The 23,342-nt window shown below is 37.8% G+C and overlaps 1 protein-coding gene across 8 annotated transcripts in view; it reads right to left on the bottom strand.

The window, feature by feature from the left end:
* The window catches only part of ADD3 (adducin 3), a 91,988-nt gene that overhangs the window by 47,496 nt on the left and 21,150 nt on the right, over nucleotides 1-23,342 (bottom strand). For all 8 annotated transcript variants that reach the window (XM_056494766.1, XM_056494770.1, XM_056494765.1 and 5 more), the window contains exon 2: nucleotides 11,255-11,300. The gene's annotated coding sequence lies outside the window, so the exon portion shown is untranslated. The remainder of the gene's footprint in view (nucleotides 1-11,254; nucleotides 11,301-23,342) is intronic.

Raw genomic sequence — 23,342 nt, 5'->3', positions numbered from 1 at the left:
ATCTATCCCAGAAATAAACCACAATTCTTCTGTTCTTAAGGATTTACCATTTAAATTTAGGCATGATTCTTGAAACTGGAGATCAATTTTAGTCACTAAGGCTAAAATTCAGATACAGAGAGGGTTCCAAGCCTACATATCACTTATGTCCCAAACCAAACTTATAGGTGAGTAATAGTGAGGTTTAGCTGTGCACATCTCTCAGATTTTATACACAGCAAAAAGTTTCACACCAAAAGTATGAAAAAGGGGTTTAGAAAGTCCCTAATTTTCACATCCAGCTGTAATACATGCATATTGTTTGACTTATGCTGAGTATGAACACATATCACATTTATGAATATGAAATATATCACATTTGCTGGAATAATTACTGAAATATGGAAATTGTTTTATTGTGCCTAGAAATGCTTAGATCACATAATGGTTAAGGATAAATGGCACCATCTGAACTTGCAAGAGAAGTTCATACTTCACGGTTAAATAATTTGTGAGTCACTTGGGATGACTTAAGTTCTTTTCTCTCCGAGAGGTGAACAGGAACAAAGTTGCTCAATGTCTAAAAGTTCCCAGTTTGAAAGAAAAATTCCTAAATCCTAAAGTAACAGTTTTCATCTATCATCTATATTATGTACTAAGTACTGAAACTTAATATCTTCATGTTCAGCATTTGTGTTTGTGAAACTATTAGATCCTGGAGTGCAATTCTTTCTGCCTAAGTTTAGATAATTACATACCATTTGAATTCACTGTCTAATTAAGCTCTCTCTGGAATTAAGTGAGTAATTATCTAGACTTCGTTGGCTGCACCATAGACTTACAGTGGTTGCAGCAGAGGCACACAATCCACGAGTAGGCACTGACATTGCAGAGATCTCCAGTTATGCAAGGCACGTGCTGCTCTAAAACACTGACAAGCTACAGGCAAGACAGAATGAGCATGTAAGAAGAGATCACTTAACTATTTTATTAGCCCAGAGGAAAAAAAAAAAAAAAAAGGGCAGATTTAAAAGCAAGAGTCTATTCATTAAATTCTTGCAATTCACGTGCACAACGGGTAATACACTTTTCTATGCATCTCACAACCAGAGGTCTTTTTCACATTGCCCAAGTCAACAACACATATTATAGACTGATTCTTAGCAGTGAGATACAACACAGTATAAAATAAGAACCTCACAGTGCCATGATCTGGCAACAGTGTAAGTGTGGATTAAAATATGCTGTGAGAAACTGTCACCAGGCACAAACAGAGTTTCAGAATACCAAGTGCAAGAGCTGCCAACATAACAATTATTAACTTAAAATATATCACCAATTCCTTAAAAAATCAAAAGGAATAAAACCTCTATATGTAGGAGTAGAACAGGAGGAAAAATGAAAGATGGACTAACAGAGGAAAAGTAGCAGAAGTTTTATACATATTATAGAAGAAATATTTTACATATTTTATTGGATTTGCAACCAAAACACTAATTTATTTGATTAAAAAAAGTTCATCCATGTAGACTACTATAAAGCAAACATGTTTAATAGGAAAGAATGTTTAACAAGTTCCACAAATTATTTTTAAAGTCATGACAAGGCTTTATTTCCCATTCTCAGTAAGTGCTTGAAGCTAATGTGCATCTCAAAGACTGACTTCTATATTTTACTGTTGCTGTCAAGAAAGAAAAATTAGCCAAAAAGTTAGCAAGTGCACTGCACAACTCACACTGGTACTAGAGTATCTACATCTCAATGTTAGCATGATGTGTAAATAAACAAAGCACTCCTTTATACTAGAAATCCTTTAATGGTTCATGCTGAAAGTGGAGTAAAGGCAACAAAAAAATCCCTTGCATCCATCAGCCCACTACAAGCACCTCGCTGTATTCACTAAATAAAGAGTTTATTGCAGTGAAATGTATTGAATGTGCTCACTGAAATGTATTTTGTAAAAGCTGATTTAAGCTCCCGTCCTTATATGACAGTTAGATGAGCCAGAGATGAATTGGGATGATTCACAACAAACACGCAAAACTAAGTTATGGTGAAGATGAGAGGATTTTTGAATACTTTTCTAAATCATACCAGCTTATAAGTGCCCACCTACAAACATATGCTTTCTTCCATATGACACAACGTGCAAAATAGCAATGGTGCAAACTTCATGCTTTATGCTTGAAAGAGAATAGCATAAATTTATCTACAGTTTATATTGCCTAAGCCTAAGGGAAAGATTTGGTCAAAGAAAATGTTTCCATGGAAGTAACCTGACCTTTCTGGTAAACTTTGGTCATTTTGTAATTCTTTGGTACAAAACTGGCATAAAGCTGCCAGATGCTGGAGAGAGCCTTTCAGCTGGTCTAGTAAATCTGTTTCACTTTAAAGCTATTTCACCATCATTAAGTACCTTAAAGAGGCTCTAGCCATAAAAAAGCTTGAAGCCGCTTTTAGTCCAAACAATATATTTTCCTAAAGCCTGGTACGATGCCAAGATGACACTTTACCTTATTTATTTTGTATCTTCTTACCAAGAAGTGTGTGTTATCAGCAATGCAAAAAAGTGTGATGTGTGCCAATCACATCAAAGACTTGGCAGAGTTCATAGGAGTCTACTTACTGACAGTGCCACACTTAACACAGCATCACCTACATCTTGTGGTCAGAACTTGACCAAAATTAAACAAACATTCACATCTAAATTAATGTACATCTGCAGTCACAGATTTTTATTACATATGAGTCATTTAGTGTCTTGAGGCAATACAGTTAATTTCAGTCCACTGTTTCCTATAATCCAGTTATTTATTGAGGTCCACCTAATTTATCACAAAGTTACATTATGGTATAGTATTCTGTTCCTGGCTGTTAAGCAAGTACATTTTTCAAAAAGTTATATGATTACAGAGCAAATGATTGAGTTTTGCTTGCATTTGACACCAACAGCAAGTTCAACTCTGCAAGCAGAGGAGGAGGAAAATGAGACCTAAATAACTGCATGTCCCACCCTAAGGTTAAAGGCCATCTGTCTGAAATGCGTGTGAGTACTTCCCTCAAATCCTGAGATAAGTTTTTGCCCATGTATTTGCCCACATGTTTACCAATTTTGTGGTCTTTGATCGTAATGAAACATACCAACCTGCCTGTACAGACCTGCAGGTCTGTGGTACCCTGACTATTCCTGGAATGCTTTTAATACATTGAAATTTTGTTTGTCTATCTTCCTGCCTCTGATCTCTCAGCCATTTTAAGCAACAGATCACAGTTGCCAGATCAATGTTTTCACTGGTGCTTACTGTCAGCTCTCTTGGGCAAAAGGTATTTACTCCTGGCAATTTGCTACTTTTTTTTTTCTGTGTTCTAAAAATCTATTTTACTAACATTTCAATTTGAGACCAATTCTCAAAATATGACCTACAAAGTGAAGTTTGTGCCCTAAAATCTCTCAGGAAAGTCAACTTGGATAAAAACAATTTAGCTTTTGTTCTGTGCCTTATCTTTACCATGTATTTCTTCTATACTTCAGTCATCTATCAGCTCTCCAGTCTGTCTGGCAGGATGTTCATTCCTTATGTACTTGAAATGATTCAATTTAAATGATTTATTATCAGCTCTAGTATCTTTAGCAAATTGTTTCTCAGAATATCTTTTGGCCAGACTTATTATACTTTAAAATTTAATTTGTGAGAGATTTTTTCCTCTTCTATTTTCTTCACAAAACTTCAGCTTTTGAAAGATGGCTCCTTGTTGCTAAGAGATTCCTAAAACTTGCTATAAACCCCTCCTTGTGTCTTAAAAATAAAAAGTAGCAACAACAAAAGTTCAAAGTCTTCAATAGATGAGTATATATTTTATCCAATTTCTAATTCATTCTTTAGAAAGCCATTTTACTACCTGCAGGCCTTAACTTCCTTATAACAAGCATTCTCATTTTCATGACTGGCAAAGGAAAGGCTGGCAGGGAAATTGCACTGCTCAGCCCCCAGCTCAGACCACTGAACTCGAATCATACAAACACATTTCTGGGAGCCAGGTAAGAACAGCTTTGCTATCTCAGATACAAACTCACTGAAAGCAACACTGATGCTTTCTGAAGTCACTGCCTTCAACAAGCTTGAGACTTATATCCACAGGCTTTGGAAATACAAAACTGCTTCCTTCCATACATTCATGGCAGCAAACTGCTGCCCCAAAGATCAAGGTGATACGTTCAATGTAGTACCATTATTGGAATTCAAAAATGGTGTTACAATGTTTCAAAACTTTTTTTTTAAGGAACATGTGATTAAAGACTGCAAACAGAATGCAGATGGGTTTTTTTTTGGTTGTTGTTTAATTGTAACATTTGAGGGACTGACTGCATTAGCTTATTAGAAGAATTAACTAAAGTAACAATGTCAATTATAAATGGTCCATTTCCATGAAGAATAAACACATTTCATTCAGCAAGTCACCCACCAATTTGTGTAAATTACTGTTAGTCCAAAAAATGTGATTAAATTGAATTTAAAGTTAAGAGAATTATAGCTTACTCCAATTACTGATATAGATAAGCTTCAAACTGAACTTCTTGACATGAAACTCCCCTTATCTGTAGGCTAAGGTGTAGACACTGGGCAACAGCAGCAACTATCAACCACTGTGAAACTGTTCCTGAATGTGGAGCACAAAGAAATCAGACTTTCATGCTTTGTTAGTGATTGTTTTTACCCCATTCTCCTTCAACCAAGACTCTCCTCAGCCTAAGGTGACACAACACAAACCACAGTTCCTAGCACTCCTCGCTGATAACCAGCAGAGACTTGAGTGTTGGCAAGTCTCAATTAGCAGCCTAAACTCTGCAGCAGGAGCAGAACTAAGGGAGCACCAGCTGCAAAGAACTTGACTGAGTTTGTTTTAACCTGACACACAACAAAACCAAGTCTTTAACTTGCTGCCACATTTAACACACTCTTTTCCATGAAGAGTCATTGGTCATTAGCAGACAGTGAAAACCTTCATGTTACTACAACTGAACTGTTAAGAAGTTATACAAATCCAGTTTCAGCAGAGGGGTAAAAAAAACCTGACTACCTAAATATCAACATTCACTAAAGATGTTGTAATTTCTGAATACAGCTTGCTTAGTGAAGGGGGGAAATATCACAAACTCACAGGCTCTTGCTGAAGGTAAATTGCTATTGAGTGGGTGAGTTTCAAGGTTTATAACTACTTTAGGAAAAAAAAAAAGTTTTAAAACACATATTCCTCATTCACTCTACTCAGCTGATGAATAAAGCCAAACCAGAAAAAATCCAACAATCTCCACAGTAAAGACACAATGGTGAGCTAATACACATCTAGCCACATTTGGGTTTTTTATGCTTTACAAAGATTGAGCAATTTTAAGTCATCAGGGACAGATTTATTCCTAAGCCAAGGAGCAATTAAAAAAATTAAGTACAGTGTTGTAGAGAGACATATTTAAAGCCATTTCATTAATAGCTATAATGCTAGCAAAATAGAATTTGCCTTTCAGAGAAAATATTGAATTTTAAGGTAGATATGTTCTCTTGCAGTTATAAGCCTGATCACTTAAAATATATTTTGAAAAGCATTTCCAGCTTTAATTCCATCATACAGAAAGAGCTGAATATCTGATTGCCATGTCACAACTGAAGAATTACATCAGCTCCAGTGCTTCTCTCCCTACAACTCCTTCTGGACATGCCCACCAAGCTCCTCTGCTCCCTGCTGCAATCAGAAACTTCACATGAATGCTGTCCTCTTCCTCCTCCTGCCTCCCATGAAACTCTTTATCACATGGACTGAGGAATTTGACCGGGAATGAGATACAGAAACTTATCTGCTGCCAGCAAACTGTTTCCATGAAAGGGACCTTGGGAAGGGAAAATGGCAAAGAGCAATCCAACACTCTTCAACACGTTCCAGGCACTCATGGGGAAAAAAAAAAAAGTAAAGACAAAAGGGAGAAAAAAAAGCAAAAAGCAGCACCAACAGTATTTTAACATAACTGAAATAAAGCCTTCGAAAGCTGTGCTGTCTTGGAAAGCATTAATGCCTTTTTTCCTAAATCCACAGCAGAAGTAATAGCTACAGAAATTCTGTACAAACTCAGGGATTAGCAGCATGTCCAAGGAGGAAGTGGGATCTTTGCTTCAAGCACCCTATTCACATTTAAAAGGTTGCAGGAATTTGGATAAGCCTTCCTTACTGCTATGGATCATCGAAGTAGCAGCAATTCTGGAAGTATCCTAGGGTGATGCTTTCCTATTTTACTTATTAATCTTCCTCATCCTGAACTTCTAATCTACTCCAGCTTTCCATGACAGTGAGAGAAGCTCAAATCTAGTCTGTTTATGCCAGAGAAACTTTAGGTTTGGCACTTTTGAGACAAGACAATAATCAGCGCCGAGGTTACAGAGAACCAGGTTCTATTTCATAACAAGAGTCTATGCTGAATATTATTGTGTTTTGAAAATAATGATTAAAAACACAATCAACAATCCCACAGTTCTTCCACATATGTACTAAAAGCAATAGAAGCTACACACAAAGCATTTTTTTAGAAGAAAGGCAGCAACTATAGAAATGTCGAAGGATCTCTTTTTATGTTTTTTTTTCTAATTCTCTTTCATTACTTTAGCTTGCACAATATATATATATATATAGATATATATATATATCCACATTTTATTTCATTTCTTATGAGTATCTGGGCAGAGCTCCAGTGCTCTGATGAACTGGTCACAGTGAACAGCTCCGTTCAGCATGAGCACTACCACCAACAGGGAAAGCTGGAGAACTGGAGGAGATACAACACCATTGTCACGTCCATACAGGACAAGGTTGAGACAGCCAAGTAAACAGGAACTGAGTTCCAGAGAGTTTCTTCATCTCAACAGGGAAGAAAAGTCCAACAAATGCAGGACTATAAATGCAAATCGTCTTCTCAATTAATGTGGTTACCTTTCAATCCAAACAAGAAAAACACAGATTGCAGACACAGCACGAACAAATATTACTGTCTGCAACTACAAATATTTAGTGAGATTAAATCAGACTCAGACTTCTATGCATTGAAACTTCTCATACTAGGAATAAAAAAAGCTTTAAATTGATTCACTAGAGAACAAGGCAATGGATTACATAACAATATGAAATTTGCATAAGCCCAAATCCGTGTTTAATTTTGTCTTTGTTATCAGACTGCAAGACAACTTCTTTTTATGACTATTTACTGGAAACAGGCATTTAAGGCAGAAATACACTTGTGTCACATATTCTGTTTCATCACTCATGTAGACAGGATTATCTACAGTCACTGATGTTTGAAGAACCACATCTGGGAAACTTAAACAGCACCAATTTAAAAACTGACCAAAACAAGAAGTTCACTGACAATGCGGATCAGAAGGGACAATAAATTTACATTTAGCCAGAAAACCTCAGGCTTCTATGGTGATTAAATATGGTTCAGGGCTGGTAGCTGACAGAAGACAGAGAACACAATCTTTCCATGTTTGCATGAAATACTGTACATCCAGGAGTAAACACTTATTAAACACTTTCACTTGCTTGATCCTAGGAAGCATCATGGCTAAATGGATTTTGAGCCAATGTCCATCCATCCCAATTCCTCCTTGCTGGGCTGGAAGGGTGAGAGCTGCTTGGAGAATGGAGAGTGAATGTTGAAAGATGCACTGGGCAGAGTGGGAGGAAAGCACTAAGAGTATGCTTAAAATAGTCCCACAAACACATCTAGCCTCTCTCAAGGATTAGAAAGCCCAGGGGCCCAAAATCATCAACACTGCAGCAGCCTAGTTAGGAACATGACCTTCAGCAGAGCTGTTGCAACCATCCTGGAAAACAGGGTGTGTGCAGGTGGCAGGAATGGGACACTAAAGGCTGACACTTCAGTAGGGCACAGACAAAAGGTTTAGTCAACTCTACACTGGTAACATACAAACATACTTTGGCAATTGTCCTGCTCTACCTTAGTTTGACCTCTTCAAAGAGGTCAGAGTAGGGCATGACCATGTGTAAGGAGATTTAAAAAGTCTAAATGAGTAATGCTACCTGCAGCTTAGAAGTGCGCTTCATATCAGAGAGAGAGAGACATTAAAAAAAAATCAACTTTACAAACTTGCTGAATCATAGAGTTCTGTGAGATGTTTTCAAAAAAGCCCCAACAAGCCCCCTGAACCTTTCAATAGTTCAAGATCTGAACTCCTCACACAAACCATATGGGACAACATGGAGAGAGTGCAGCTTTCCCAGCAGCTATGAGAAAATGTTGAATTTTATTTGACTAGGATAAATGGTTATGGGTAATACAGTTCCACTATCCATATTTCAGGGAGGGCTTGGGGTTTTATTAATATAAAGAAAAATCAATTCAGATGATAGACTGAAAAAACAGGTTAATGTTAGTCTTGCATCTTACTGTATTTTTGTACAATTTACTGCTAGATTGTTCCTTAGAGCAGGAAATTAAAAGGCCATTGTTTTACCATGTTCTCCCATCATTATAATAAGATGCATCAGATTGGAGTTATTGAATAAGCTCAAAACTCCCCAGGTTACATTCTTCATCTTCAGCCTTGCCTTTCAAGTGAGCTTAACTCTTATTAAAAGGACCAGGGCTGTCCTCAGGCATACCCTGTCTTTAAAGATGAAGACCCAACCACATTTTATGTAAAAGACCTCTCAGTCTGTACCTTTGCCAAACTCTGTAGCAGGTTTAAACAATTATGCAAGACAGTAGATTTCGATTCCAGGCTCCTCTTACTCAGTCTCAAGTTCTAAAAATAATATTTTTCTTTCTGCTAGAGCACTTCCAAACAGTGATGATCCAAAGGCATTAAAGAAAAAGAAAGTTACAACTTAAAGAGCATGACACAGATTATGAATAAAGAAACCCTTCCCATATGGAAAAGTTTTAAAAATTTGACATTCCTTTTCAATATGTGTTAATCAGGAAGACAGTAGTGAATTCTCACTGTTTCAGACAGAAAAGAATCAAACCTCTTGGGACACATTACACAAAAGAGCAGTTGCAAAGAAGGGAGAAAAATAGGGAGAAAAATGCTGCAGTTTCTTTTAAAACCATAATCCTAACAGTGTTTTCTTAAATGTCTGGGAAAGTCAGCAGTTTGGAGCCAGCCACATGTTACTTATCAATGCTTCAAATGCAGGGCGAGCAAGAAAGGCCATGCCTGGTTCCTTTTGCAATTGGGAAAAATCTCTTTTGAAGTCTTTCTGAGGGACTGACGGGGGAGAAAGTGTCAGGAAAGGGATTTGACAGGTTCTGCACAGTAAGGGGCAAAAAACGTCAAGAGCAAAATCCCTGGTCTAAAATGAGCAAAGAGATAGAAACCTCTCCTTCAGCACTGGAGACGCCAGATAAAATGTCTGAGAGTCCCTTGTATGTTTTTTCCAGCTACACATTAATTCATTTTTATGCTTTTTGTCAGCTTCTCATCTTACCAGGAGCCTGCAGGAGAAGCCAGTCCAATGCTGCAGGGAATGCGGCCACACTGGGGCTCCATGTACAGCAGTCTCCCAAAATCCCAGGAAAACACCTTGCATTTTAAATACCCCAAGCATCACAGAAGACCTCAGTTTAAAGGTGGAACCAACAATCTGCATGATCTTACTGCAAAACTGAAAGGACCAAGAAATTACCCAGTTTCTTGAAATGAAAGGCATTATCGGTGAACATATCAGTGACAACACTTCTGGTTTTGCTCTTGGACAGCAGACAGATTTTGCTCTCCTATATTTTCAATTCTGTCCAAATTCTGTCCAAACAGACATGAGTAGTTTTGTACCATCTACAATTTAAGCATAACTACCACCAGCAGGTCAAGAACTGAACACATTTTTATTTTACCAGAACTGTAAGTTGCACTGCTCTTTCTTTTAAATTCTCACACTCTTTAAACAAAAAGAAAACACCCATTATTTTTTCCATCAATCACAAAGATTTGATGTAACTCATCTCTAAAAGCAGTATTCATAGTAGAAATTTGAGAAATTAGTTCCATATAAATTGTACTTTCTTCTGTAGCAAACTGCTCTTGCATGTGTGGCACAAGCAACCTGCACAGCTACAAACAATACAAACTCAGCATCAACAGGACAGAAAGGACCAGAATTCACTACATCATTACTCACAAGTAACAAGATGATGCACTCTTAGTGGAAGAAGGCAGCTCAGCTCCTCTCATTGTGAAGTGCACAGAAGTATAAAATCAGCTTTTCTTACTAAAAGCTATTGTCTTTCTGTTTTGATGAAGTGATAATATTTTGACTTCTTCCTTGCTTCTGCCTCATAGTGTTCCATTTGCAAAGTACATGTAGCATCTCACAGGTAATTCTTCACAGCAAAGAAAGGAGAAAAACTTTCTCCAACTAAGAAAAATCCCCCAAAAGAACCCTATCCAAGTGCTAGCAACAGGATTATTTTAATATAATCTTTTTAGTTACATAACAGACATGAAAATGCAAGTCTTATTTTAACAAAGACCTTGGGAGCTGTAGAAAAGAGTGGTAGACAAAAAATACTTCAGATAAGAGATTAGGTACTCAAATCCCTAAAATATTCCACTGTAAGAGTGCTTGCTGCCTATTATTATTAAAATAAAAAGACCACAACACAATATATGTTATCTATATCACAGGTACACTTGTAAGACATAAACAGAAGTGTCTGAAAAATGTCTAAAAGAATCCCCAGTTCCAACTTGTAGAATCCAGGCTGCTGCTCAGGTTTGCCATTTTCATGCCACTCCTTCTGCACCTTTAGGAATTGTACACACAGCAGTTAACTGCTGTTAGTGAAGTCTGCTAACTGCCCTGAAGAATGTCAAAGATGCAACACCACATTTGCTCATCTTTTATGATGCCTATCACCAGCTGGTGCCTGAACCCCACTGCACAAAGAGGGAGTATCATCCTCACTGGGACTGGAACTTGCAGGAAACCTCAATACCCTTATGTCTATGCAGTTCTATGATATATTTAGAGCAAGTATTATGAAGCTTGGTTCAGACTCTTGTACATACACCAAAGATGAGGTAAAACTCCATCCCACAAAGGTATTTTACACAACATTAATGAGATTATTGTGATGGGGTTTTTTGTTCTGTGGTTTTTAATAAAACCACTTTAAAAGTGGAAGTTCACTGATTCAGTTCCCTCTTCCCCCTTAATATTGTTATGCTAGATCACAGCAAGAATTCAGGCAGTAAAATGTTTTAGGTACCTTGAGTTTTTCCACAGCTCTCCTCCTCTCTAGTGATACAGTTGACCTGTAAAACAGAAAAAAGACATGACTTACTTCTGGTAGGCTTCACTGGAATATACTGTATACTTAAAGCATCAACACAACATTTAGCTTCTTGAACTCTTTTTCAGAATTTTTCATTGAATTACATTTTATTTTGTTACCATGCAACACATTTTTCATATAACAAAATCTCAAAGGGAAGAGCACCTAGTTGGGAATCTCAACACTCACCAGGTTACAACTTATAAAATCCAGACTACCTGCTTCATTTTTAAATATACCACAATCCACAATTCCCCTTGTATCCCTGAGGAAGCTGAACTCCAGAGCAGCCACTGAGCTGTGGAGCCAGGACAGGAACACAGGACAGGAACACAGGACAGGAACACAGGACAGGAACACAACACCTCCCTTCGAAAACTGACAGCTGCTCGTGCTCAAAGTTCCTACGGAAACAACCGCCCTGCTCTGACCCTTTCCCACCACTGAGCAGCAATGCGCTTTCCTCTGGCATTCATCTTCTAACATGAAAGTCAAATGAGTAAATAAAATAGCAATTGTTTGCTTCTATCATCCTTTGTCTTCACAGGCTTTGACCACAAGTTATCTCCAGTCAAACCTGACAAATTATTTCCATCACCTTCCTTTTTCCCTCAGCCACTCCACCAAGAAAACAGTTATTTCCTGGGGGACAGGGGCCAGATTCCTTCATTTCATACATGCATACAAAACATATGCTACATTTTCTAAGATTTATACATTGCAAATTAGACATTTTACGCATTGTGAAAATACTGAGCTTAGCCTGCCATGAGGCAAGGCTGGTACTTCTCACCAACTTGCTACCCTGTTTTAATTCATCAGGTTGTAACAAACTCTTTCAACCATTCTCAGCTTTTCCTTTTTATTCTTTCATGACTTCACTGTAGTATCCTCAAACATTACTGCCTAGGTCTTCTCAGCATATCACACTACAAATATTTCACCAGTTTCAGCACTTCAGCAGCCTGGTTATTCCATTTTCCATCATCACTAAAAGCTGGATTATTCAACATGAATGAAGAATGAATTTGAATTTCAGGAGTTAAGAATTGACTTCCAAAGAAACCAATGTGCACAAAAATAATGCAAGTAGAATTATACAAAATTACTGGAAGACACTATCATCACCAGACACTCTGAAGCAAAAAAAAAAAACTTCCAAGAGAAGTAAAAACAAGATGTTATTGCTCAAATTGTCCATTTTCCCTGACTAATTTACTTATATAAAGTCAATGCCTTGCTCAGCAAGTCTGCATTTAGGAATGAACACTGTACTTTAGAGTTACAGATGGAATACAGGTAAACAGCCACAAGACTCTCATCTACTTTTAGACCTGACAGGAATACAGATTTAGGGGATGGAATTCTCTACCTGGTGCTCTATATGGGGCTTGGGCATATTTGCTCATTTTGCTGTCCTGCCAACTGCTCCCTGGCAGAGCACACAAAGCCATGGCAGTGGAGAAAGAAGAAATGCATTGGCATCAAAATGTGTGAGTACTCCACAGCATCAGGAATTTAAACACTCTAACGTGACTGTTTATTCTTGGCATGAGTTCAGTTTATTTTTCATCTACTTCACACTGTTGGAGATAAGGGAATGCTATTTTTACACAAGCTCCTGATATGTTATTTTAAGCATAGCCGTCACCGGCAAGAAGAGATTCTCTTCCAGGCTCGCAGCTACTGTTTCCAGAGGGCATTGATAGACCACTCTCAGACAGGAAAATTTAATAGTCTCTCCAGTTTTGCCAGCTTTAGGTCTGGCAGCACTGCAGAACACAGGGGTGCCCGTCTCTGATGGTGTTGGCACCACTTCAGTCTCCCCAGAGCTGCACAGCACGGCTCCCTCCCAGCAGGGCCAGCATAGCCCCAGGACAGCAATGGGCAGCTTGCTCAGCTCTGTCCCCACCTCTGGGCACTGCACTGGAGATCCTACAGCTCTCAGCAGGAGGAGGTACTGTGGGGGAAAGCCAAAAACTGTGACACTGCAAACATAACATGCTAGTGAGCAAATTTCTTTCCTGTCCTTTGTCACAAGCTCTTTGTTACAACCTCCTTCTTCTTCACATCCCTTCTCCCTATTACCACTCAATACACTTTCACAAGCTATCAATCCCTCCCACTTCAAAATTCTCATTATTAAAACAACAACAAAAAGATCTGACAATTATGAAACTACTCTGCCATTTAGTACCATGACTTAATTCCCTCTGCTTAATCCACCGAGGTCTTTCATCCCATTCTACCCACCCCTGAGGTATGAGCAAGAAACTTTGACACAGGCACTGGTCAGGAAATGTCTTCACTGCACTTTGCATTATTTAGGTCACATTCTCAGCTCTTGTCCATCAGTTAAATGCCTCCATGCCCAAAACAAAATTATATAATCAGTAACAAAGGATGCAGATCATATCAAGAATGGGAAAAAAATCTGGGAAGAAGTAACAGTCACACATTGAAGAACAAACTCAGAGTCAGCTCTCAGATCAGGGAAAATAACAACAATATAAATTCTTGGATTAATATATTAGTAAGAGAGATGGATTTTAACTGAAGAGATGACAGCAGTGAGAGAGATATTGAACATGAACAGCTTCAAAAAAATTTGCAATACATCTGAATAACGGCATATGTCAGAAATCAGATGTACTACACAAATCCTAACAGGATATTGAAAATGCAAGTACAAATTAAATGCTAGATGTGGGCTTCAGCCTAGGACAAAAGAATTTGTGTGTCAGAAATACCATTAATCTTGAGAATTAAAGTGCAAAAGCCACTTGGTTACTTGAGAACTACCTCTCCCCCTCATAGAGAAGTAATGTTTTAGAGCTGCATCCAGAAACTGTGAGTAATCACAATGATGGATAGTCCAGGAACTGTTGGGATATCCCAAAGAAACATGCTCTGGAATGAAATTACAATCTTCCTCAGCTACTCATAATGGCTGATCAGTGTGCATTAGGAAAATACACTTCTGGTTTGAATCCAAACCTTGAGTATAAAAGCTCTAGTAAATATTTAAGAGAATTTTGAGTTCCAAACTTAAGAGCTGGCAACTAAGTTCTTTTTTTTTTTTTTTTTTTTTAACAAACAAAATCATCAAAAGATTGTGCAACTCTAAGAGCCCTTAAGGAAACAATTGGGAATTTTTCATAACATGGTATTTCCTTATACTGGTGACCACAGGAATGCAAACAGTTCCACCAAACAGAGATTTCTTCATTGGAAACAACTGACAATCTAACCATGTTTCCATCTTTTCCATTCTCAGCACTCAGCATACAAAACAGATGATATAATAGAATACAGAACTGTCATAGCAGGGCTAGAAGACATCTTTACTATAAATCAGCACCTGAGAAATTTAACAAAGATGTATTTCCTAGGGGTTTGAGAGTGAACTTCTGTCTAATTATTTAGCACCTTTGACGAAACAAAACTGCAATTTTCTACTTATTTGCTGAATTTCCCCTAAATACTGCTGTCAACCCAAAGCATACCCCTATCCCCAGCCATAACTCAGCACATCAGTAATAAGACTCACTCTCACAGCATTCCCTGGCAGTAAGGCAGGTGAGGCTAGTGAGGCACAAAAACATGGGCTGGTACTCGACTGAGCTGGTGAAAGGAAAAGCAGTGCTACTCTTTGTACCTTAGAAGGCAACCCACGCAAATCTAATGGACAGATTCCCTCTCCACCTTCTCCATTTAGGATTATTTGAGCAATGCCAACTGACACCATGAACCCCTCCAAAGGAAGCTGAAAATGTTTGTATATCTGTACAGCAACGGCACTCAGAATTCACATTCTACCAGAACCTGCACAAGGAGACCAAGTATGAGAGTTGCCTCAAGGGAAAGGCAAGACAGGACTTAAAAAGGGACAATTTTCCTGACAGATAATTAACAAATCACCATCACAGAGAAAGCAATTTACACTCTGTGCTGAACTTCATGCTCTGAAGAGAGAAATATAGGATAAATGAACACAGACAACTGAAAAAGCAGAGTATTGTCAGAATTCAGGAAGGCACAGGAATGGGAAAAGGTGCTACATCAGCACCCTGACCAATATATGTCATTGCAAATTTGCAACTCAATTAAGGCAAGATTTTAATCAGACCTACAACTGCACTTAATTCTCTCAATTCAAGCAGAAGGAAAGCAAGAGGAACAAGTCATAAAAGGAGAACAAAACTGGAATGTGCTACAAAGAAACCAAATTGTTTTCAAAAGGAAAAACCAAACCAAACAAAGCCAACGAAAGACAAAGCTTTATGGAGTTAGTTTGCCAAACAAGTCAAGAATTTTGGATGGTAGAAAAGACAGACAAATGTCTTAACTTCAGATAGAGACATAAAAAGACTTTACTTGTGTGGAAGTGTTTACAACCCATGGCAGAGAAATTACTGTAGTCAAGGAAACCACTCCTACAAGATTTCAAATTTTGGAATTCCCCTTTCAAGAGAGAACATAGAAAAATCCTCCACGCGTTTCTAAAAGGAGAATGAATATGGTTGGTTCTAGTGTCCCAAACAGGGCAACAAGGCTTTGATAACAAATTGGTTCACTTGGCTCAGCAGGGAAAGAGGTCACCATCATAAATGAAGCATGTCAATACTGCACTTTCATATTCTGAGATTATCAATGATAAAATAGCCATTACATCCCATAATATTTTCACGTACAAACCCATTAACCAGGAGTTACTAAACCAGTAGCTAAAATTTTCAAGCTAGGCTTTATTTAAATTATTGCATCTCTTGATCTTTTCTTTCAAAGGGATGCCCACTGAACTCTCTAAAGCTGCCCTTTCATCACAGCACACTGTTGCTCTTGGAGAATTAAACTTCTCTGAAGTTACAAACATGTGAAACCTCCCCTCCTGTTTCAATGATTCTGAAGCTCTAAACATAAATTATACAAAGAAACAGCTTGGTTTAATTATAATAGTAGAGCAAAATTATTTTTCCAGTTTTTATCTTAACTAGATAACAAACTAGATACCCACTTCAGCTGATGTGTCGAAGTGTGCTGAGATTTAGAATGCATACTCAAAAATTATATTTTATTTTTACTGCTGTCAACATCCTAAAAAAAAAAACATATGCACCAAAAACTTTTCAATTTAATCTCCCTGGTGATGTCAGAGAACTACCCAAACTCTGCAGACTGTAAAGCAAGGCAGTAGCTACAGCACACCACGATTACCATAATTAGAACATAGTAATACCAAGCGATGCAAGAAATTATTTGTTGGTTTTCATTAAAATGCACAGTTCCTTTTTAATTTTTCCTACAGTCACTGCACATGATGCATGTTGAGAATGGCAAGAAACTATGAGGCAAAATTTATGTAACATTCATACTCAAGTTGAATTAGCACTACAATCACTAGAAGCTTTGGTGCTGATAAGGAAGCAGAGACTAATTTTAGAAAAATATTACAAATCAAAGCTGTTGAAGAGTAACTGAAAAGCTTTAATTATGCCTTCTGGCTGAAATAAATACATAGAAAATGAAGGTGTTAATTCACATTTACCTTATGAGTTATTGTTTATAATAATACTGGCTATTTCATTTTACCTTTGTAATCTGATAAACCCCACTAACAAAAGCCCAGTGCCCAACAGTTTGGTGTTAGAAAGAATAGAGCTGCTGTCTGGTATCTATCTTAATGACTGTTTCTCAGCAAAAATAAAATTAGTTTCAGGTGGGATATTTTAAGTACTGCATTATTAAATTTTCACATAAATACAGTCTAAGCAATGGGAAATGACACTGTCAGAAATCATCTGAATGGCCTTATCTGACTGCTGGGTACAGTTTTACAACAGACCTTTTAACTGGCCTCAGGGAAGTAGTTTCTGCATTATATACTTCTGCTCCCCTTGCTCCCTTCAATAAGGTGAGGTCCCAGCTGAGACTGGCATGAGAGAATGTGTGTGTTAATGTACTGTAATATACTGCATCTCTTCCAGTAATGGGTTAGTCAGACCAGACAAAACACAAGTGCTAACTGCAGCTCCAAAAAGCCTGACAAGGAGGCAGAAAGTGCTCCTTTAGCCTCCATTAAGAAAAATGAAAAAGCATAGGTTGAAGCTACACCAAATCCATTTAAGCAAAATAATTTTCAAGCTATGTCCAAGGTTTGGGGAATTGTGAAGAAAAAGAAAAAGACACCTAGTATTTTTCAGCAGCCATTTAATGCCCCTGAACCTACTTTTTTCCCCCTTTGCTGTTTTTGTTGTTTCCACATATATTCTTGTATTCAAACTTCTCAGATTTTAAATCTCTCCTTAAAGAAAAAAATATCTTACATCTTTTCTAAAAAGAAAAGGAAATGTGAAGGCCTGGTATGACCCCTTTCTCATCTTTTGTTAACACAGGTTTCCTGCTTTCTTCTCCCTGAGACAAAATCTCCCATTTTCTACCAATCTTTCAGTGTCAACTTCAACCCATCAGCTTTTACTGCAATCTCATTACTGTCCTCTGACCCCCCCACTAATGTGTCATGGTCATTTTCAAAGTTTCTCCCCAGAAACCATCCACTCCAATCACTCCTTCCTTGTGGTTTGCAGGATCCCACTCCTAGCAATACACACTCCTTCCAAAACACCAAGACTACTAATGGTTGTAAGAAACCATTTGAGACTCCATTCTCACCAGATCAACATGTAAAAAATACACTTAAATATTGATTGTTATAGCACTAGTGGTCTGCCTAAGGATACAAAGAAAGGTAAGATTCATATGGACTCCTTCTTTCTCCTATAAAGTAAAAGCAAGATCTACCACATTCTTACTCTATGTTTAATTCCTCAGCAATTTTTTTTTGCAAGCTGCCTTTGTCACTTCAGTTCTAAAAATATCCATTCAGGATGTTTTTACTAAGAAGGGATTCTTCCTAAATTGATGATTCAACCACCTGAGCAGACACTGATTCTTTTATATTCTCACCTTTTCCTTTAATGCTATTTTTGTTTTATTTTGCAAGCCATCAAATCCAAAGCACCTCTTAACCTGCACTCACATACAGTTTTGTCTTTCAGCTCTGAAGCTGAAGTGTTAGTCTCATTCTACTGCAGCAACATTACTTCTGAACATTTCCAGCATTTACTGGCATTCTGCAGCTCTTTCTGAGACTGTCAAAACTCACCTCACACTGTGCCTGCAAACAGGAAGAGAAAAGTGGAAATAAAAGTGAAGACCTGCAGCTCAAGTTTGAAGGGACTGGAAAGGATTTTCCCCACGCTCCCAATGGTGATTAGTTTGGACAAAACCAACACAAGGAACCTTTGCCTGACAACAGATGATCAGATGTTTCACAACATAAGCTTCAAATATATGATATTACTTTCTTCCAGCATTAACTTATGGATAAAGCCATAGCTGGATCCATGACATCACATTATTGCTGCAAAGCTAATAATGAGCATAAAGATCTTGAAATACTTTTCCTCATCTCTGAAATACCAAGCCCCTTATTTATTAGAACAAGCTGTATTTGGAAGTTGAGGTTATGATTTGTTTACAAACTGACCGACTCCACTGGCAAAAGAAAAATACATTTTCATCAGTATTTGTCCTACTTTATTATGACATTATAAACAGAAACATTGCCTCTTTATATTCTTTTATTTAATCATGCTCATGAAACAGTCAATTCAGCCCCCAAACCTGAGAAAGGATAAAAACCAACCACAGTTTTATTTTTTTAAACTCTGTATCTCACTTGTTCACTTTTGACTTCTGCAAAGCTTAATTCAGCCAACCTCCACCCTAACCCCTGGGAGCATCTTGTACTTTCCAGCCATCTGGACTGTATTTACATTACTAAGAAGAAAGTCAAACTTGCTCATGAACAAAGAAAATCTCCTTACTATTTTTCTGTCTTGTCTCCATAGTTATTTTTAAAGTTCTTATTTTTTTTTCAAAAATATTACTCTTCTCTCTGGGGACCTCACTCAATCTCCCTCGTGAGCTCTACTGATGTGTCATACAACTTCTTCACTTATCATTTCCTAGAGCTGCCTTTAAAAAATAAATTTAAAAATAGAAATTACTACTTTTCCCCTCAGTTTTCACTCTCTCACAGAAAAAAAAAAAAAAAAAAAAAAAAAAAAAAAAAAAGCCATTACAAACAGCATGAAAGTTCATGTATGATGGATTAGGATAGAAGTAATTATACCAAAGTGTTTATTTAGACAGTAAAAGTGACAGCTTTGCAAATAAAGTGAACTATTGCCAAACTAAGATCAGAGACAAATTTAAAAGGAACACAGACAAACATTTACTTTTGAACTTGTACCCATTGTAATGGTATTCCTCCCCCTGGCAGTGACTGCTGCATCCTGGCTCCTCCAGGACAGAGGAGCACACAATTTTGAAAAAACTGTATTTTCATCAAATTATCAGTGCTGCAACTCCCCTCCAACAGGAAACTTGCAGAAAAAGCACAAACTGCAGAAGACAAGAAACTGCTTCAAACCAGTTTTACTTTCAACCACATGTCCTTAAACCCCACCTATTTTTTATTTTATCTGAGCTGCTGTGTAAGTCTGTCTTTTAGTATTTTATAACACTATTTTTCAGGGCACACTATCTCTTTCAATCAAAGGTAGTCAGCTACATCTTATCATTAAAAGCTATTTTGCAGATTTACACTGCTCCACTTGACATGCACCAGAAATCTGCATCAAGTTTAAATGAAAGCCAGATTGGTGCCTTAGTTACAGGGAAAATTAATGAAAGCAACGAGCGATGCTTGACATTCAGCTAACTTTTTAACTAGGAATTGAAGAGCCCCAGTGCTTTATGATGCCTGACCCAAATATCTGACTAATTTCAAATATTAATTCAGTTTAATGAGCTAATTTAATACCTGTATAAGGGAAAAGTGCCAACGTAGAACAACAGTGTAATATAAATTAGAAAACACTTACTAGGAAGAAAAATACCTTTCTAGAGGAGTGTTTGCTTAAAGAGAACTACCACTGTGGTTTATTTGCAAGCTGAACCTCTGAATTTAATTCAACAAAGTGACCCTTCAGAGGCATAATGACTTTTAATGATCAAAATATCAAGTATCTTCTTGTCTCTTCAGCAGCTCTTCTGGAATACCAAGGAGTAGAAGTTCAATTACAGATGTATGGTAGGCTGCATACCACAGCCACAGTAAGTTCATTAGAGCAGGAAATACACAGCAGAGAGGTAACAATGAATTTAAAATGCAATGAATATGCCCACATGAGAAAATAACTACTGAAATCACTCACCCAAACACTACCCACTTGCTTTCTTTTAAAGATGCCAGTTTCTAGAATGATTCAACATTGTCCCTTCCCAGATTCTCCCTCCTCTTCTCCAAAACTCAAAAGACCAACAGTGCTAATAAACGTGGTTTTTCATTAAAAGTAGCTGAAGTGTTGTGAAGAAGCAACATATCTCTGGTTTAGGGAAGCACAGCCAAATTACTTATCAAAAACAAACAGAGAAATACCCGTACTAAAAAGGACTTCTTCCCTCCATTTCAAGCTGTTCAAATTTTCACCAAAATTTGCAGTATTTTTTCTTTTTGAAGACATGGACAATAAACTTTTAGGCAACCCTGAACTTCCTTTTCCTGAGACACAAACTCCTAAAAGTAAGTTTTACTTCCAGCAGTGACAACTCCTCACAGCTTAATCAAAGGAATAGCAATCACAGCCTAATGGGCCCTGTTCTCTAGAGCATCCAAGTTGAAAAATTATAAGTAGGAGAATATTCACTTCAAAGAAGAGAAGAATCTGCCAAGAAGCGAGGACTAATACATTTGCACTTAGTCTGCCTCAATTTGATTTTACATGTTTCTAGCAAAGAGAACAAAAAGTGACTTGATGCTCAGTCTGCAGCTATGGTATGAAATTAGTTTCTAAGGAAACAGGGCAGAATCCAAGGGACAAAATTTCTGTGTTTTTGCTGCTTCTGTAGCAAACACAGCATCAGCTGCAGAAGGCACATGAAGCAAAATTCCTCCAAACCAATTAGGGATTGGATCTTTGGCATCCTGAACCAGCAATTTAACTGGCAGCCTCACTGGTGAGGCACTCATCTGTTTGAGGGAGAGCACAGAGGTGTGAGCAGGATGCACACCAGCTCATGGCCACTGCCAGCCTACTCCTCTCAACTGCAGAGCAGGAAGAGACTCTAAAAATAATACAGCTGGCACTTAATATAGTCTGCTCCTTCATGCATGCAGAGGCTCTGCCATGACTTTGAGCAAATCTCACATCTTGTGGTTCCTCTTTCAGAGGAAAAACAAATATTTAACTAGTGAGGCAGAAAACTTTTCTGTCCAAGAACTCTAAGTGGGTCAGGTAAAAGGTGCTGATTTCCAAGAGAGGTTTCCACACCATGAATACCAAGCAGGTCTCCCTGCTGTGATGAGCACTGGGCATTGGAGAGCATCCCTCCAGCCTGATGGCTCTGGATGCTCTCCACAAATGGTGCTGCACCCTACATGCAGGGATTGCACTCAGCATGCAGACAGGGCTGAAGGGCAGTGCACCTGAGAGCTCCAGATGATGAGATCCTCCAGGCCAAAATAATCAGAATTCCTTGGAGAATTTAGAGCTTCTGAGGTACGTGGTGCACTTTGAAATGAAACATTCCTCCTATCAACCAGCCACATAACCCACTGCTTAGCAACAGAGGTTGCACACGTCTACCTGTCTGCAAGAGGGAAAACAATTCTTGTTATCCAGCATTCTCACAACAACCAACACAATTTCACTCTGACTGTAAACAGGGTTTGTTGTTTTTTAAAATTATCTTAAATTCACATTTCAATATAAATCCAGGTTCCCTCTACATTCAATGAAAACTAGATCATGAATTGAAAAGAAAATGTTTCTAAATCAGTTTCAATGCAGGTGTTTGAGTAAGGCTAATTTCAGCTTGAGAGGGAACTTTCCTCGGTTTGCTGTGTTGGTTCAGGCAGCGACAATTATTTTTGCACAGCTTTCCTTTTCAGAAGGAAAACATCAGTGCACCTCAAAACCTCAGTGTTAAGAGTCCACTTCTGAAACTGTTTGCCTGAAGGCCAGAAGTGACATCCCAGCCCTGAAATCCCAAATACATTACCACAGGCTGGGGTATTATTTCCACTGTGCTATTCCACTGCAGAACATACATCAATACTCATTCCTATCCATAAATCAATGGAACCTATTTTAGACACAAAAGCTTCAAAATAAATCCTTCTGACCAACCTCTCAAATTAATTATGCAAATGCTGTATCAAAGAGCAAAGATAATTTTTACTTCAAATTTTTAAAATCTGCACAGATACTCTGAAAGGAAAAGAAAGCAAATGCCTAATTATACACATTGAATAATCCAGATAATGGCCTGTCACATGCATCATTCTGAATGCAAATCAGAACAATGGTTTTAGCTGTAAACACAATGTGGAAATATCAAATAACTTTGATCTTGTCTTTGGCAAGAACACATTTCCTTAAGATTACCTTCTGAATTCAGTGGGATTTATAGGTATATATAAAATATAATGAAGCATTTTTTCCCTGCTGAATCTCAAAGCCTTTCCTTACAAAACATACTCTATGAATTATTCCAAGAGAATTGTATTTCTCCAAACAGAAGGATGCTGCCTCTTACTGCCCTGCTTGAAAGCAAAAAAGCAAAAATACCTTGTTCAGTGCTTTACTTTCATTCAATAAAAGTGTGATTGGTTTTGTATCCAAAATGTCCACAAAGTGTGGCTGTACTCAAAAGCTCCTGTGCTGGGGAGAACACACCAGCTTAAGAGAGAGGAAGAAAGCATACCCAGAGCAAGCATCTAACCTCCTAATGCCTGCTGTGGAAATGAGTGCACTCCATGGCAGTTTAGGAAATAGGATTTTCTTCATTTCAGCCTACCTCTTCCTAACACAGCAAGCAAACCATGCAGATATCAAGCGACCTATCAAAGGAAAGGCTAAAATTGAAAAGATAAGAATGCCCAGGTTGGACG

The sequence above is a fragment of the Oenanthe melanoleuca genome, chromosome 6 (genome assembly GCF_029582105.1).
Source record: "Oenanthe melanoleuca isolate GR-GAL-2019-014 chromosome 6, OMel1.0, whole genome shotgun sequence".
NCBI lineage: Eukaryota > Metazoa > Chordata > Aves > Passeriformes > Muscicapidae > Oenanthe > Oenanthe melanoleuca.
The sequence above is the reverse complement of the archived record's forward strand: the minus strand, read 5'-3'. Positions and strand labels throughout refer to the sequence as shown.